Here is a 7,037-nt window from a genome sequence, read left to right as displayed (position 1 = left end):
AACTATTGTATCCATGTTAACTCTAATTCTAATCATAATTGTTAAAAATTATCTTAATTAACTTATTATGCAAGGTATAAGAAAAAGTTAAAATGTTTATTAAAAATAGTGGGACTCACATCTAATTTTAATATAATATATGCTGACATGTGATCAAATAAACTTATCACTTATCACAAAGATAGACATGCCACATATATATATTTCATAATTTACTAGGAATTCTTTTATATAGAGAGAGAGGGGTTAGGATCCATTTATACATAATGTAAAATCAAAAGATGAGATTAATTTCTTATTATTTTCAATGAATATCTTCTCATTTTTCTACTATTAATTTCAACCTTTAATTTTCCCTCCTCCAATGATCTTAAAATGGTGTAAAAAAATTTAATTTTACACTGTAATTGGATCATAGCCACACACACATATATATTGGTAGGTTTCACAGTTCCATCTACCCTATGTAAAACAAATAAGTTTTACACTAATCTTATAGCCATTAGATTTAAATAAATAAATGACTTATATTTGATTAAAATTTATAACCAATAAATAAATATTTCTTTAACTAACACCCCAGACATTTATGGTGCTTGAACTCGAGATCTCAAGGAATAACAATAATTCTTTTACCATTAAAGTCGCTCAATTCGACTTGAAAATTCATATTTGAATATTAATGAAACAATTGTTGAAAAGAAAAATAATTTTTTTAAATATAAACCATAAAACAAAGTTAAAAATAATATTTTCATTATTAAAACATAATTTTATCGTAAGTTATCATATTAATAATTTAAATATATGATATATAAAAACTTGTTTTGGTAAGTTGAAGGTGCATCGCCTATGGGGCAATGAATTGGACAAGGCATTGAAAAAAAAATCATACACAAGATCCAGTCCAGAGCTTTCTCGAATATTTTTGCTTAAAACAACGGGCCCAGCTTGCTAAGTCCAACTTTGATAAGATAAAGAGGAGGCTTCACTATGAGAATAAATATTCCCCTTGGCACTGGCACTGGCACTGGCACTGGCACTGGCACAATTAATTTATAGAGTGGAAGAGGACAAGAGACTACTCTTTGCTTAGCACGCAAACATGGGAGTTTAAATCAGAGTGATTGTCCCAGGTTGGAGAGTTTATACAATCACAATTAGCCGACCTCGGTACGCTAACTTGCCCCATCGCTGCTTGTTTAGCTATAGTCGAGTTTATCAGGATGAAACAGAGAAGGATAAACGTTACCAAATATTCATGGAAAACGTGAAGTACATCAAATCCCAGAATGCTGATACCAGAAAAAAAGTACAAGTTAGGTGTTAATGAATTCACAGACTTGACCAATGAAGAGTTTAAAGCCATGCGAAATGGTTATAAAATGCGATCTTCCAACAATATTCCAGCTTCCAAAAAATCTTCTTTCAGGTATGAAAATGTTACTGCAATTCCATCTAGCATGGATTGGAGAAAGATAGGAGCTGTGACAGGCATCAAGGACCAAGGCCAATGTGGTATGCATATGAATTTGTAAAGAAATTGAAATAATTATGATTCCACAATGCTAATTTTTCTTTCGGTTCGGATCATATAGGATGTTGCTGGGCGTTCTCAGCTGTGGCAGCCATGGAAGGGATTACCAAGCTCAAAACCGGTACATTGATCTCACTATCAGAGCAGGAGTTGGTTGATTGTGATGACAATGACGAAGACCAAGGTTGCAACGGTGGTCTCAAGGATGATGCATTTGAATTTATTATTTCAAACAAAGTACTACCGAAACAAAGTACCCCTACGAAGGAGTTGATGGAAGCTGCAACAAGAAAGAATCTGCCAACCATGCAGCCAAGATCACCGGTTACGAAGATATACCATTATACCTTCAAACAGTGAGTCAGCACTATGAAAAGCCGTGGCCAATCAGCCAGTTTCAGTTGCCATTGATGCTGGTGGGGCTGACTTCCAACACTACAAAAGTGGTGTCTTCACCGGAGAATGCACCACCTACCTAGACCACGGGGTTACAGTAGTTGGCTATGGACAAGAGGATGGTGGGACCAAGTATTGGCTGGTGAAGAATTCATGGGGCACCAGCTGGGGTTAGGATGGGTACATCAGAATGGAAAGAGATATTGATCCCAAAGAAGGTCTTTGCGGTATTGCAATGGAAGCCTCTTATCCAACTGCTTGAAGATAAACACACTGTATACTATTGCCGCATATATGGTCCTCTTTCAGTATTTCAGAGGACCACTTAGCCACCCTCAGGGAGGAAATGTTTATGTGCTTATCAGCTTTTCATGAAAAGCTATAAAAAAAACAAAGCAACATACATATTGCTCCGATGTTATTGTTCTGTACTTTCCTTGGATTTTTCTAGTCGTATATATATCACCGGCATTTTAAACGAAAACGGTCACGGTTGCTTTTGTTGGAAGTCAAACTCTTTTGGAATTATGTGGAGCAAATTAAAGATGGAAGGCAACGTGGCAATGTGGAAAACAAATCAAAGTGTCGGCAGCAACAAATTTGGCAGTATCACATGCAAAGTTTTTTCAAAGATAGACGTGGCAGCAATTAAAAGGAATTTTATCACGGCAAGGAAGCTTATTAACGTGTACGGTAATAGCAAATTGAGTTGGCAACCGATTACAAAATACTTAATCTAGAAGCAATTTCATGTCGGTTTATTACAACTATATATATGTAATGTATGGAAGTTATATGCAATATACAAGTGAAGAAAAGAGTGAGTAGTGAGAAAAAGAAAAATATACGAGAGAATTGAGAGAGTTTAGCGAAGCTTAAAATAGTAAAGTTGAGTTTGTAAATTAGCCGCAGTTAATATTATGGTATTGTAATATTGAGGTAATGTTTTTGTAAAATATTTTGTTTCGTATAAATAAAAAATTTGAGTTATAAATTACAGAGAGTCCATTTACATTTCCAACTAGTGACCTCAAAGTTTGATTCGAGTTTAACGTGGTGGAGAAGATTGTCAACATAATTCAACCACAAATCTCGAGATTGACAAAGACGAATTACGGAAATTGGAGCATTCAAATGAAGGCGTTATTAGGCTCCCAAGATTGTTGGGATATCATCGAGGATGGTTACACTGAACATGAAAATGCAACAGCAGAAGCAACCCTGGCCAATGAAGAAAAGAATATATTGAAGGAATCCCGGAAAAAAGATAAAAGAGCGTTGTTCTTTATTTTTCAAAGAGTAGACGAATCTACCTTTGAAAAAATTTCTGATGCGAAGATCGCAAAACAAGCGTATGAGATTTTACAAAAATCTCTACAAGGTGCCGAAAAAGCAAAGAATGTACGCTTACAAACTCTCAGAGCTGAGTTTGAGATGTTAAAAATGAAAAATACAGAAACCATCGATGATTATATTAGACTTATATTAGACATGTGAAAGCGGTCGTAAATGAAATGAAAAGAAATGGTGAATCACTCGACGATGTTAGAGTGATGGAAAAAAATTTACGGTCATTAACAAGAAAATTCGATTACGTGGTTGTGACAATCGAAGAATCAAAAGATTTATCTCAGATATCGATCGATGAGCTTGTGGGTTCACTTCAAGCCCATGAGCATAAAATAAAACAAAATGAAGATTCAAAAAATTTGGAGCAAGCTCTACAAAGCAAGATGAATGTCAACGAAGGAGAAGCTATCAGCAGCTACACACGAGGTCGAGGAAATCATGGCGGTTATCGTGGAAGATACAGAGGTGGACGAGGAATTCGTGGACGTAGTGGTCGATTATATGGAACCGATCAAATGTATGAAATCAATCCAACATCAGGTCGTGGACGAGGATTCAAAAGCCGAGGTAGGGGCAGATATCAACAAGGAAGTAAATTCCAGGTACAATGTTATAATTGCAATAAGTATGGTCATTATAGTTATGACTGTAGATCTGCTCCTAAACAAGAAGAAAAAAATAACGTAGCAGCAGATGAAGAAGAAAAAATTAAAAAATCTCACGTATTCCTCACTTCTAAAGGAAATGAAGAATTCAAGAAAAATATTTGGTATCTTGATAATTGTGTCAGTAACCAAATGTGTGGTCAAAGGGAACTGTTTGTGAAATTAGATGAAACAGTCCATGGACGAGTAACGTTCGGAGATGACTCGCACTCAGAAATAAAAGAAAAAGGCGAAGTCATGATTACTCAGAGAAATGGAGAAAAGAAATATATTTCAGATGTTTATTATGTACCTGCTTTGAAAAGAAATATCATCAGTCTTGGTCAACTCCTGGAAAAAGGATATGAAGTGCAGATGAAGAACCGTTCGCTTGCCATCAAAAATAAAGAAGGAGAATTGATAGCCCAAGCTGATATGACTCGAAATCGTTTCTTTACAATTGATATCGAGTCGGGAGAAGTCAAGTGCATGAAGACCGCGATCAAAGATGATTCATGGCTATGGCATATAAAATATGAACATCTTGGATTTTCTGGTTTGAAGCTGTTATCAAAAACAAACATGGTGAAAGGACTACCAGAGATCAACCCTCCAAATCAATTATGTGAGGCTTGCATCAAAGGAAAACAACATAGACAAAGCTTTGAAGTTGGTAGATCCTGGCATGCCCGAAGACCGCTGGAGATAGTACACACAGATATAGCCGGTCCTTTTGACATACCATCATTTGGTGGTAACAGGTACTACCTAACTTTTATTGATGATTTTAGTAGGAAATGTTGGATTTACATCTTCAAAGAAAAGTCAGAAGCGCTGGAAAAATTGAAAGAATTCAAAGCAATGGCGGAAAAATAAAGCGGACAATATTTGAATATACTCAGATCAGATAGAGGAGGCGAATATACATCAAAGTTATTTGAAGAATTCTGCAAAGAGCATGACATCACCCATCAGCAGACAGCCAGATACACGCCATAACAAAATGGAGTTGCATAAAGAAAGAACAACACAATCCTGGACATGGCAAGAAGCATGATAAAAGGCAAGCAACTACCGAGAAATTTCTGGGCTGAAGCAGTTCGATGTGTAGTTTACCTATTGAACAGATGTCCAACAAAAAGCGTGAAGTATATGACGCTAAACAAAGCATGGAATGGACAGAAACCAGGAGTTGGACACCTCAAGATTTTTGGATGCATCGCATATGCCCACGTTCCTGAACAGACCAGAAAGAAGCTTGATGACAGAGGAGAAAAATGTATTTTCATTGGCTATGATGAAAGGAGCAAAGCTTGCAGATTATATAATCCTCTTACAAAGAAGATAATAATTTCAAGAGTTGTCGAGTTCGATGAAGCAGACTATTGGAGGTGGAGTAAAGAGGAAAAGAAAGTTGAAGGACTATTTTTTAAAGATGATGATCTTATCAATCAAGATGAACAAGTTGATGATCAAGGTCCTCAACAAAATGTACCATCGTCGTCAAGCAGCAGCAGTGATGCCAGTAACATAATAGAAGATCCTGAAGCACCTCCTACAGAAGTTCGAAGATCCACAAGAGATAGAAGAATGCTAGAAAGGTACAACGATTATGAACTAAATAATGTTTCACTTTTCTGTTACTTGTGAACAGTGATCCAATAACATACGAAGAAGCGGTTGAAGATGACAAATGGAGGAATGCAATGGATGAAGAAATTGCATCAATAGAAAGAAATGATATATGGGAGCTAACAAGACAACCAGAAGGCCATAACCCAATTGGAGTAAAATGGGTTTACAAGACAAAGACCAATAAAGAAGGAAAGGTCGACAAACACAAAGCGAGGCTAGTTGTCAAAGGCTATAAGCAAAGACAAAGAATAGACTATGATGAAGTGTTTGCTCCAGTAGCAAGGATCGAGACCATCAGACTTCTCACAGCAGTCGCAACACAAAAAGGATGGAAAATTTATCAAATGGATGTGAAGTCAGCGTTTCTAAATGGCTACCTAGAAGAAGAAGTTTATATTGAGCAGCCACCTGGATACATTAAAAAGGGACATGAAGATAAAGTTTATCGATTGAAGAAAGCTCTATATGGTCTGAAGCAAGCCCCGAGAGCATGGAACACGAGAATTGATGAATATTTCCAGAGAAACGGGTTCATGAAGAGTCCATATGAGCATGCCTTATACACAAAGAAAAATGAAGACGGTGATATCATGATCGTGTGCTTATATGTGGATGACATGATTTTCATAGGAAATAATCCAGGTATGCTCAATGATTTTAAGAAAGCTATGACTAAAGAATTTGAAATGACAGATATTGGAGAAATGCCATACTTCCTTGGAGTTGAAGTGATGCAAATGCAAGAAGGAATATTTATATCACAAAAGAAGTATGCAGAAGAAATTTTAAGAAAATTCATAATGGAAGATTGCAACCCGGTAGCCACTCCAGCAGAACCATGAGTCAAATTAAGTGTGAATTCAACAAGAGAGCAAGTGAATCCAACGTTGTTTAAAAGCATCGTTGTAAGTCTAAGGTATCTGACTATCACACGACCAGACATAACATACGTTGTGGGATTGGTAAGCAGATTCATGGAGAATCCGAAACAAGATCATTGGATTGCAACAAAAAGAATCCTCAGATATGTCAAAGGTACAACAGGTCATGGCTTATTCTACACGCGATCGAAAAATTCGAAGCTGGTTGGTTATTCTGATAGTGATTATGGGGGAGACTTAGATGATCGAAAAAGCACAACTGGATATCTCTTTCATATCGGCTCTGCAGTATTTTCATGGTCATCAAAGAAGAAACAAACGGTAGCTCTTTCAATATGTGAAGCAGAATACATAGCCGCAGCAGCGTGTACTTGTCAAGCAATGTGGTTAAAGAATATTTTGAACGAGCTAAATTTGGCACAAGAAGAACCAATTACAATTTATGTCGACAACAAGTCTACAATTTTCCTTGCCAAGAATCCAATCTCTCATAGCCGAAGCAAGCATATTGATACAAAGTATCATTTTATACGAGAGCATGTGAAGAACAAAAATGTGGAGCTAATTTACTGCAGAACTGAAGATCAACTAGCA

The 7,037-nt window shown here is 36.4% G+C and overlaps 1 pseudogene; it reads left to right on the top strand.

Moving 5' to 3' along the window:
• Positions 1 to 993: 993 nt before the first annotated feature.
• LOC120175543 lies at positions 994 to 2,210 on the top strand (annotated as a pseudogene).
• The last annotated feature ends 4,827 nt before the right edge of the window (positions 2,211 to 7,037 follow it).

The sequence above is a fragment of the Hibiscus syriacus genome, unplaced genomic scaffold, assembly GCF_006381635.1.
Source record: "Hibiscus syriacus cultivar Baekdansim isolate YM2019G1 unplaced genomic scaffold, ASM638163v2 tig00112206_pilon, whole genome shotgun sequence".
In the NCBI taxonomy this organism is placed as follows: Eukaryota; Viridiplantae; Streptophyta; class Magnoliopsida; order Malvales; family Malvaceae; genus Hibiscus; species Hibiscus syriacus.
Note: the sequence above shows the minus strand (reverse complement) of the source record. Positions and strands in the feature narration are given on the sequence as shown.